Source organism: Ochotona princeps, chromosome 10 (genome assembly GCF_030435755.1).
Source record: "Ochotona princeps isolate mOchPri1 chromosome 10, mOchPri1.hap1, whole genome shotgun sequence".
Lineage (NCBI taxonomy): Eukaryota > Metazoa > Chordata > Mammalia > Lagomorpha > Ochotonidae > Ochotona > Ochotona princeps.
Window position 1 is genome coordinate 17,605,358 of NC_080841.1, and position 12,165 is coordinate 17,617,522.

Here is a 12,165-nt window from a genome sequence, read left to right on the forward strand (position 1 = left end):
CACCCTAGGCAGGACTTCAGAGGTTTCTAGAGAAACAGACAGATCTAGGAGAAAATACTTTCAGATGATTACTTATAGGGTGCTTCCCATGCTGCCAAGTTTCCAACACAGTCAGCCAACACTTAACTTAATCAAGAATTCAGCTTAGACCAAACACATGGAGCTTGCAACTACCTTTTTAGTCTCCTAAATATTCAAGGGAAGTGATGGGTCATAATACACTTGAGGGAGCCTGCATCATGGAAAAAGAGACCAAAGCTTATGAATAGTTCAAACAAAAGGAAACTCAGATGATGAACGGACAAGGTACACAGAAGAAAACACATTGGCAGGAAAAAATAACCCACAAAATACCCTGTATGATCAAAATAACATATAAAAGAAGACATTCTGTGTGTTATACGAGAAAAACCACACATTAAAAAAGAAACTACTTGGGAAATAAGTAGAAGTTCAAGGAAATTAAAAATACAGCAGTTAAAACAGTTTCATAGAAAGGATGAAAGATATAATTTAGGAATGCTAAAAAAAAAATAAATGAAAAGGAAAAAAAAACAAACCCACAGTTTTGAGAACTAATAGGAGTTAAGGACTACTAGTCCTACTAGTAAGTCATATTGGACCTTCTTAATTCTAGAAAAAGAACACAGCAAGAAAATTATCGAAAGAATATGAGTGTGCTTCCCAAAACTGAATAGTCCAGCACAGTGAGTGAAAGAAGATTAACACAGGGCACATTATGACTAGATTTCAGAGTTCAAGATTAAGAAGAAAGAAAAGCAATTTTTAACCTTCTAGAGAACATAACAAAGATTTTAGAAAAAGAGTGACACCCAAGAGTCAACATTCTGAAAACAGAAGCCAGTAAAGAAATGCCTTCAAAATTCGAAAGAAAAATTTGTTGTGAGGTAAGCAGCTAGTTCGGGGTCACTCTCCCACCATCACCAAGGTGTTCCCTGCTGCCCACCTGTGATGTTCACCTGTCATCACCTGGAACCTGAGAGGGGGCGGTATTGCATTGTTGTGTAACCACTCCCCTCACAAGCCCCCAAAAGGCCCATGATAGGGAGGGGCTTGCTCTCTTGGTGTGTGTATTTCATCGCTCTGGCATTCCAACTCTTGGCCTCCGCAGTACCTGCTGTCTCTCTGGCTTCCGGTGGACAGACTCTGAGGACAGGTATCCCCTGAGCATGGCCCCTGTGTGTCTGTATTCCTCACCCTCTGTTCAAGGCTTGGTCAGGACAGTAAAGAGCAATGCTAAGATGCTTTGTATTTCTAATTTGTGTACTTTTGGGAGTTGCAGGAGAGGTGAGACCTAGCAAAATAGTGGGCAGAGAAGCCAGGGAAAGGTGAATGTCTGAAGCTTTGTCAGTGTGTCCAGGTTGTCTGTTCTATGTGTCTTAGGTAACTTATATTGCTGGGGAAGCTGGGGCATATGGACGGATTCCAGGGTAATTTCCTCTTGGGATTTCGATTGACTGGATTGTTATATAGATTTTTGATTTGCTATTTTTAGTAGGCCCTGTTATCACCAAGCTTGGTTCATAAAGCCTCCTTAATAAACCCTAGACTTGTCTGGTGTGATCTTTCTCGCACCCCACAACAAAGTATTTCAACTTGGATTCTATAAACCTAAACTGGGATGGGCGCTACAGCACAGCAAATGAAACCACCGCTTGGGATGCCCACATCTCATCTGATCCAACTTTCTGCTCATGCACATCCTGGAAGGTAGCAAGTGACGGCTCAAGTGTGTGGCATCCACGTGGAAAACTGGATGGAGTTTTAGGTTCCTAGCTTTGGATTAATACATCCTGGGACTACCATGAACATTCGGGGAGTGAACAGGTGCAAGGAGGATGCCCCAACTCCCTCTGCATCTCTGTCATGCTGTCTTTCAAATAAACAAATAAGCAAACAAAAAAAAAAACAAACCATACATTCCTTTTCTTGAGAACATTATCAGAGAACCTGAATCATCAAATGGAAATACAAGAAAAAAAAAAGACAAGGATGCAAGAAACAAGAGTTCATCAATAACTACAAAAGCACAGGCCATTTTCAGGATGGTGGTATAACCAAGTGCCAAGATGGACAGGAAGTCCAGACTGATGAAAGGCAAGAGGTTTGTGCTCCAGAAGAGAACAATGAAAACCAGTTTATCTAATGTTTCTGACCACGTTTCAATGTGCTGTATACTCTGAGCAAAGTTACTGAAAGGTATCTAGAAAAACCAAGCAAACAATAATATGGGGGCAATTATCAACAGAAAAAAATGTAAACATTAGTACAATACAGGAAATTAAACAATGTACTACATGCTAGTTGGAAATATTTACCTAGTAAAAATATAGACATTGGATATTAATTTATAATTCCATTGGGAGCATGAAGAAGACAGATGGGAAGTATGTATTGGAGGTGGATGTAGAAGAGTGGAAATGTTAACTTTCCAGAACAGGAAGTCAACAGATATTTAAAACTGATTAAAAATAGGCATGAAGAATTAGATACTGATATATACACCTAAAGACAGAGTGGAAATTCCTGGCTGTGCAAGGCAGCCGATGGAAAGCAGCAGCCATTGCTCTGTGCTACCGCATGGTTGTGGGCCTCACAAGGTGACTAAGTGAGCACCTGACAGACAGCCATTGTGGCAGGTGCCCCTCCATGCACATCAAGGTCCTGCAGAGCCTGATCAGGAGGTTTTGCCCCATACAAGTCCCTGCCCTGAAGCTGCTCAAGATCTCCTAGGACAAAATGGTCCTTGAATTTCTGAAGAAAAGAATGGGGCCCTGGCCTGGGATGCAGTGAGTTAAGCCACTGCCTGCAATGCTGGCATCCCATAGGAACACTGGTTCACTGGTTCGAATCCCAGCTGATCTATTTCCAATTAAGCTCCCTGCAATGTGTTGGGGAAAGCAGCAGAACATGACCCCAGCACGTGGTTCAATGCCAGCCATCTAGGAGACTCAGAGTTCTAAGCCTCCTGGCTTTTGTCTGATCCAAACAGAGACGTTTGGGGGAGTAAACCAGCAGATAGAAAATCTCTTTCTCCCTGTCTCTCTCCAACTCTGCCTCTCAAATAAATAACTGAAGGAAGAAGAAGAAGAAGAGGAGGAGGGGAAGGGTGGGAACCCTGGGGGAGAGGAAGCAGGAAGAGCTGGGCAGTATACTGGGCTGCTGTGAAGAAAGGAGCCCCCAAGGTCTGTGGCTCTCCGCTTGTGAAACACTCCCTGTATGTCCATCACCAAAAATCATGAAAAATGCTGAATACTGCTACCTGGGTCAGGGAAATACTGTGCCATGTCCTTGAATGAAGTACTACTTGAATTTCTTGTACATGAACACACACACATACATATACACACATACACACGAGCACATACCCCTAAAATTCAAAACTGACACATAAAGCCATATAGGAAAAAAATTATTAAGAAGATTGAATCAAACAATGTATGTCTATTGATACATTAAAGCACTAAGAAGTTCCCCAAGATTTGCTTCTGGTCTCATTAACAAAACAATTAATAAATATCCTATATTCACTAATAATTCTTTAATAAAACATTTTCTATAAAGTCTTGTGGAAGATATAAACATTAAACATAATCCCTAAAACAGATCTTATTAACATGTGTGACAGCTAACATTTACTTGACATTAAATGGGCATAAGCAACTGTTTTTCCTACAGCATCTCAATTCTATGAGACAGATACCATTATTGTCTAACTTATGAATGAGAAAAGTGTGATTCATAAAAGGAAGCAACTTGACCGGGTTCACAGACCTTGTGAAAATATAGAGGTACAATCTGAACCCAAACAGCAGGTTTGAGGATCCGTGTTGTTCTCCATGGTATCAAATTGCTTTACAATGCAGGTAAGGAGAAACAGTGATTAAGACACACCTGATTATAAAACTGGAAAGACATGCGCACATGCCTGCTTCAGGGAAATCAGGGCTTTGCTGACCTCAGAGGCCCATGGGCACTTGTCCGCCGATGGCCAAGGAAGCACTTACTTGGCCAGGCTGGGGGATGGGCAGCATTCCTCAGGAATGAGTCAAGATGGAGTAGTGGTAAGCCCTAGCCGGTCAGGGATTGGCAAGGAAGGTGATTTGATCCGGACATAGGAAGCTGAGTTCATCAGAAAATGAGACCAGGAAAAGCAAGGCAGGAAATGTCTAATATCAACGTAGAAAGGGCCTTGAAAAGTAGGCTAAGCAGCTCTATCTTGTGGAAAATAATCACTGAGCACATGAGAGTTTAATCCACACACACACAGTCAGTTGGTAGAAGAACAAATAAGGGCCTCTTGTGACAGTCTGTCTAGAGGTAGTGGGTCAAGTTCGCCAACCAGACTTGTGTGAATGGAGGGGGGAGGGGAGACAGGACCGGATCCTAGACAGAAAGGCATGTCCCATCCCTGCCCCTTCCTTCTAGGACTTATAAAAGCACATTTGCGTTTTGTCGTCTCTACCAAGGAGAATTATTTTCAAGCAAGAAAGAACAGAATAAATCTAATTAAGCTTTTTTTTTCCTCTGCTTACAAGTTGAAATATTTACTTCTTAAAAGTCTTGGTGTCCAGCACAGTAGCCTAGCGGCTAAAGTCCTTGCCTTGCATGTGCTGGGATCGTATACGGGCACCGGTTCTAATCACCGCGGCCCCACTTCCCATCCAGCTCCCTGCTTGTGGCCTGGGAAAGCAGTCGAGGACAGCCCAAAGCCTTGGGACCCTGTACTGGTGTGGGAGACCCAGAAGAGGCTCCTGGCTCCTGGCTCCTGGCTTCAGATCAGTGAAGCTCTGGCTGTGTGGCCCATTTGGAGAGTGAATCAATGATAGAAGATCTTCCTCTCTGTGTTTCCTCCTCTCTGTAAATCTGCCTTTCCAATAAAAAATAAAATAAAATAAATCTTCAAAAAAAAAAGTAAGTCTCTAGGCTTAAACAAGTTGCAACCAAGAATAATCAAATGCTTACCTGTTATGATTATGAAACAGCTGATAGGATTTCTTTAAAAAAAAACAAGTTTTCTAAAGCAAATAGTAATATATTCTCAGCATGAGAAATAAACAGAAAATGAAGGAAAAAAAATCAGTGAACTTACTCCCACATCCTTAGTTAACATTTTGGCTTATTATTTTCCAACCATTTCTACATATAATTTTACTTCACTGCTAGAGCTTAGTTAAGATTTATGCCATATCACAGCATAATATTTTAATAAAACATTTCATATTGTAATTTTTATAGGCATGACTTCATAATTGTACATTCAGTATGTAAGTATATGTAATAGATGATTTTAAAAACATTCTTCTATATTTGGACATATAAGGATATTTTAAATTGTTTTTACATTAGTAGCTTCTTGCTTCAAATTTTAGAGAGGCAACATGTTGTTTTAGTTTAAAAAAAAAAACAACTAAAAATGGTAACTGGTGTGGTAGTGTGGGGTGTGGTCTGTTCACACAAGGACTCAGCTTGTGGTTTGGTTCCCCAGAGCAGCATGTTGACAGTTGATGTGAACTTTTTGGAGGTCATTGGGAGGTCAAGGGCTCCATCTTCATGAAGAGGCCACTGACATCCCCATGACAGCAGGCTAGCGACCACAGAGCAGGCGTTACTAAGCGGGCTCTTGTTTTTTCTTGTACACACATCTCTTCTTTTGGCAGCTGCCAGTCAACTTTCCATCTCCCCACAGTGGAGTAGCACAAGGCCCTTATAAGATGCCAAGGAGACACAACTTCCCATTCTCCAGACCATGAGCCCAAGTCTCCCCTTTGCAGATGAACGAACCTCAGGCATTTTGTTACAGCAACAGAAAATGAACTAAAGCAGATGAGTAATAATCAGAATGTAGAAAACACTAAAGGAGACACTACAATTTGATTAGCCAGCACCAGAATCAAACTATGACTATAGTCATGGCTACATTAGCACATACTTTTTTTTGCATTTAAATGTATGGAGTTACATTTTAGTTGACTGATAAAATGAAATAGTACATTCTGAAGTATAGGAAGAAAGTTTAAGTTCCAGTTATTATTTTTTAAATTATGAACTAATGGAGTCTACATTATGAAGATACATCTGAACCAGTTAGTACCCATAACACCCTCAGCCAAAATTCTGGTGTTTCAAGTGAGCCAGCACCTTTTCAAAGATGGGACCTGGAGGAGTGTCCTTTCTATGCAAAGTGTGGGTGGTATGATGAGCTCAGTACAGCCTGCAGACGGATGACATGGCTTCGAGTTTTGCACTCAACAGTCAGTCCTTGGAATCCATTCCGAGGATGCTAACACCCATCCCACAGGGCAGGGCTGAGGATTAAGGAGGATTTCCGTTACAGTGTTTTGGACATCTCCACCAAAGCTTGTGATGAAATCTAATCTCCGCTGTGTGATACAAGGAGGTGGGATGCTTAGCTCATGAGGACGCTGCCCTCTGCACAAAGGGTTCCACTTGTGGGTTAAGGGACTATCCACAGCACAAATGTATAATGAGGGTCAGTTCTGTTTTGTGGTTGCCCTCTTTGGCATTCTGATGCCCTCTGCCACCTCAGGACCCTGCAGAGCACTTGGTGGGCATCCCAGCTCCAAAATCAAGAGCTGACTAAAGCTTTGTTTAGAAATCATCACTCTGTGCTACTTGGTTCTATCAACACAAGCATTGATTTTGGCATATCAAAATCTACAGGTGCTTAGCTGGACCCTGGTTAAGGTGCTCTATTCTACACAGGAGTGCCTGGCCTCAACTTCTGACTCCAGCAGACCTGGGAGGTAGTGTGATGGTGTAAGAGGTTGGGTTCTGTCACCCTCAGGGACCTGGATTGAGTTCCTGGCTACTGACTTCAGCTCTGACACAGCCCAGGTTGTGAGGAGAGACAGTGGATGAAAAATTCTTACTTTCTATCTGCCTAAAAAAAAAAGTCCCTTATATAAAATGATGTAACATTTGCATATAACCTACCCTTATCCTCTTGCATACTCTTAATTATTTCTCTCGATTACTTCTAATGCCCAATGCAACAACAACAAAATAAAAAAAAAGATTTCTTTTAAGGTGAGAGTTACAGTGATAAAGAAGGACAGGGATCTTCCGTCTACTGGTTCACTCCCCAAACGGCCTCGACAGCTGGAAGTAGGCCTGTCTGAAGCCAGGGGCCAGGAGCTTCTTCTCCCAGGTCTCCTGCCGTGCATGTAGGAGCCCAAGCACTCGAATCTCCTGCTGCTTTCCCAGGTGCATTAGCAGGGAGATGAATTGGAAGTGAAGCATCCGGGTTTTGAAGTGGAGCCCATGTGAGATGCGGGTGCTGCAGGTGGCAGCTTTACCCAGGGTGCCAGCCATATTAATTGGATTTCTATTACTGTAAATTATTTTTGTGTTCTCTAGATAGAACTGCATATACATGGGATAATATAGTATGTAACTTATATGTTTCTCTTCCTTGGGTGAACATGTTTTTGGACCGTTACCTTGTTCCTTTTTTTTAAGATTTATTTATTTTTATTGCAAAGTCAGGAGGAGAGACAGAGAGGAAGATCTTCCATCCAATGATTCACTCCCCAAGTGACTGCAACGGCCGGTGCTGTGCCAATCTGAAGCCAGGAGCCTGGAACCTCCTTCAGGTCCCCCACATGGGTGCAGGAACCCAAGGCTTTGGGCCGTCCTCAACTGCTCTCCCAGGCCACAAGCAGGGAGCTGGATGGGAAGTGGAGCTTGCAGGATTAGAACCGGTGCCTATATGAGATCGTGGTGCATTCAAGGTGAGGATTTTTAGCCCACCACGCCGGGCCCTACCTTGCTCCTTTTAATCCCTCTGTTCAGCAGCTGGTGAAGTTCCTTCAGCTTGTGGCCACGATGGACATTTACATGTAAGTCTTGCTCACACTAAGTTTTTTTACTTTCCCCGGGTCCTTACCTAGAAATGGTAGTACTGGGTCCATTCACACGTATCTGTTACTCTTCATAGGAAGATGACAAATTGTTTTCCACACAAGCCCTGGCATAACCCCAGCAGAATGGAGTTAAGTGGCAAAGAGAGGCCGAGTGCTTTGGAAACACAGGCGGGCAGAGGAAAAGTCAGAATGCAAGCCTGAGGTGGGGCCTCCAGGGAAGACACACACCATCGTTGGAGGCAAATTACCTTCCTTATAGCACTGCCATTTGCCTTATGAGCAAGAACAATGTACTCCAGGGAAATGCTCACCATTTAGTTAATGGCTTTTGGTTTGACAACTAAAAGTGCTAGGAAAATATCTACTAATGAGTGCTTCTGAGAAATACCAAGGAAACAGTGAACTTAAGTGTCAAAAGATAAAAGGCAACACACATAAGGGGAAGAGCAGAATTTTAAGCCACCCACAATTGGGTCCAACTTGGCTTGGCAACTCTATGGTGCATTTTCAACCTGTTGCTGAACTTGGTTTTGTCTTGTGAGAATGAATGTAGTAACTAACCCATCAAGTCCCAAACTTCCAATTTGGCAGGTACTGACAGAGGTGTAACTACACCAAAACCGACACAGGTGTAACATTGCTCTAAGTGGCAAATTTGCACCATTTATGTTTTCACAAGTGTTCTCTATGTAGGATGATGGGACTTGGTAGGTGAAGCCAGGTGAGGTTGCAACCTGAGAGTGCTACATAGCGTTGCATCTATTGGAATGCTGAAACAGAATGCTACATTCACCAACTGACAGTCACAACAAAGAATTAGTGTAAATGAGAGGCAAGGCAATTGACCAGCCAACGTGCCAGGACCAACACCCCTTACGAGAGTGTGGCCCCGAACAGCACATTCACAGGGGTTTCATAAGGGCAGTTTACAACAGCTTGCAAAGGAGCAATTTACAATAGCTTATAAGGTGAGGGAGGAAATGCCACTCCTGCCCATCTCGGCTGGACAGCCCTGGCCTGGCTCTTCTCTGGACCAGTAATAAAGGTAACATTGGAGCCACCCGGGAGATACCCAGCCTTGGATTCATGAGATTTGGGGCCCATTGGTGCTAAACATCACATAGGCCTTTGCCCTGCAAGCTCACAGTTTCTTAGTAGCAAAGAGTCGTATTTACTCCACGTTGTTTTCAATTCTGTGATCCTTGAGTGTGAGTTTCTGATTTCTTCTCTCCTCACCCTGTACAGCTCCAGGGAGCCCAGGCTGTGAAGCTGCTTCCTTATTTGCGTGATCATAAATCAAGGCAGACAACCGCAGATGGGGCATCAGTGAAGGTAGGGACAGCGTCCAGTGTTTAGACACTTCTGAATCTTTGCAAATGACCTAATCTTCACTAAAGAAAAAAATTCCACTGGGTGGGGGAGAGAACAAGTCGATGATCTCAGCGCTGTTAGCATCTCCTTTTAAAATTTAGTATGTTTTTTAAAGCAGCTTTTTCAGATCTCATGTCCTGGCACATTCTTGGTATGGATTTCCCGAACAGCGGACACGTTTTGAGGCTTGTGGCTGTGGCTCTTTGCTGAGCAGTTGGTTTGGGCCAAGCCACAGGCCAAAGGTTCGCATGCCTGCTTTCTCTTATTCTTCACCACAACCCAGGGGAAGGCAAAACTATCACATTTGCATTCTAAGTCAGCAATTTGATACTGGGCCAAGCCATCTCCCACGCGCAGCTCCACTCACAGGTCCACACGCTTTCCTGTTCTTACCGCTGCCTGTGCTTGGGCAGCAAACATGCAATGTGGTCTTAGAAAACGAGGGCTTCACAAAGAAACATTTGCTCACGTGAGTCAACCATTAACCTTCCATTTGGCTGCTGAGACCTTTTCTCACAGTCAGGGCAGCCGGCTAGACAGGTCAAGGTGCCCTTCTGGCAGGTGAAAATGGCAACTTTAGGTCCCCTTTAATACTTATCGCTGAACCCGCGCACCTAGTTAAAGTAATAACAAAAACAAAAATTTACATCCGCTGTCACACTCTTGGATGAGCATATGCTCAGAAAATACAATTCCTTTATCAGATGGATCAGTCTGCTTATTTGTTTACATTTTACAACATGCATTTCAGTGATTATGCAAAGCTGAATTTTCTGTATTTTGCAGCTAGAGGACAGAAATTTCTTAAGAGAATATTTTTATTTTTCCCCTGGTATTTTAGGTGGGGAATGGTTCCTTGGGCGAGGAGCTGATAGAGCACCAATTAATAGTGACTCCTGAGCCACCTGCAGAGGTGTGCCCGACCCCTCAACACCACTGCCTTGTAGCACAGTACCATCTGGCAAATTCTAGTCTTTGGCTTCCAGGAAGTTGTGTGTCCTCCTCCCCCTCTTTTGCTGATACTCGTCCCCTCTTGCGTTCCCCTTTCTGGTGGTTCCAGCCCTCGGGCCTGCAGGTTTCCTGGCTTCAGGAGGGTCTGCATCTCCACCCCAACTCAGTCTGGCCTGCCCTTGCATCCCATGCTGTCTATCTCCACAAGACCTCCCCGCCAAGGCATTCTGCATCCAGCACACACTAAGCCAAGCTTGTTACTTCTTTCCTACCTGAAGGCACTGCTGACTTCTGGGAGTGGTCACTTCTTTGAAATGAGGGGGGGAGGGGAGCTTATCTCACAGTCTCCAAATTTCTTAGTCACCCTCAACATTCTCAACATTCTTTATCAGTCCCCAAGTCCTGAGGTTCTTTTACATTTCATTGATCAGAGAAGGAATGAAAGCCCAGGTCTACAGCAGTTAGATCAAGGGCTTTTGTCAAAGTAGCAGACTTATTAAAATGAACTATGGGCTTATTTCCTTAAGACAAATACATTTTAAAACTAAAACCAAAGACATTCCCCACTCTCTCACCTTAACCTCCTGGACCATGCTATAGTTAGCTAAGTGGGGCCTGGCTCACTGTCAGCATGGGGTATAAATTTCTGAATTAGCCCAGGTTTGGCTGCTCACGTGCCACAGTCCTCCTCCTCCAATGCCTACTTGTGGCATCGAATGCAGAGGCCTGGGTCACAGGCCCTCTCCAATCCCTTTCCAGCCTGTCTCTCAGCCTCTCCCAGGGCTCCAGTTCAGCAGCCCTTGCACTTCCTGTGCTCCTGTTTTTGGAATCACCCGAGCTGCTCCCGATCCCCACACCTTGGCCTACACCATTCTTAATCGCTTTCCATGTTCCCTGCCCTACTGCATTGGTCTTAGCACAACCACTGGGCATCAGCCTCTGCCAGCCTAACTGTGCTGGCCTTGTTCTCCTTTCCACAACCCTGCTCAATTCCAGCCTTGACAGCAAAGCATGTACCGCATAAAACCATCCTGCTAGATGATGGCTGACACTGTCCAATTCTCTTTCTGAATACCAAGCATGCCCTTGTTTCTGCGACACTGTGGTTTAGTCACTGTGTTACCTAGGTGGTTGGCAATCAGCCTGTGCATGTGAGACAGGCCCAAGATGAGCAAAGCACCCTGGAAAGGAAGGAGCAGCTGGGACACACACCTTGGAAGCCACCCGTGTTATATGCTACCAAGTCTTGTTGCTATCCCAACAACTTCGTAGGTGGTCCCCTTCCTCCCTCCACCCCCAAGTCATCAGAGGGTTGCCCCAAATCAAGCAGGTTCCCCAGTCTGACAACATCAGGCTTTAAAACCTTGGGAGGAATTTCACCTATTTCACACCTAACAAACCCTTAGTCCAGGAGAGGAATGAGGAAGGGAAGGACAAACAGCCAGGAGACATGGAAGAAATGGACCCTGTATCCTTATAAACCCCGGGCGGAACTGTAACCTGGACAGTCACAGATTCCTCCTGGAGAGGGACCCACCCATTGTGGTGAATGCCACCCCACCCCCCAAACCTCGCTGCCTTGTTTACCACTCTTGTGTTTCCCAGTCTCAACTCCTTCATGCGCAAAGACAACAATAACGAAGAGTCTGTGCATCTCTGCGGATAACCGGACAGTTCCTGGGACGAGGCTGAGAAAGTGTTCCCTGGCTTTGCCAAAATCACTACATCCACGTTCTTTGTGCTTTTATGTTCATTACTTAAGTGTATTCTTTTGCCCCTGACAGCCCCGCAGCACCTACTGCAGCCCCAAATCCTTCCTGATCAATGCAGGAAATGTGACCTTAAGGAAGCATGTGGGGCTCTGGGTGGATGAAGGATCAAACATCAAGACTCGGAACTGCCTCTCAGAAGAGACCAGGGCTCTGAATGACTTCCC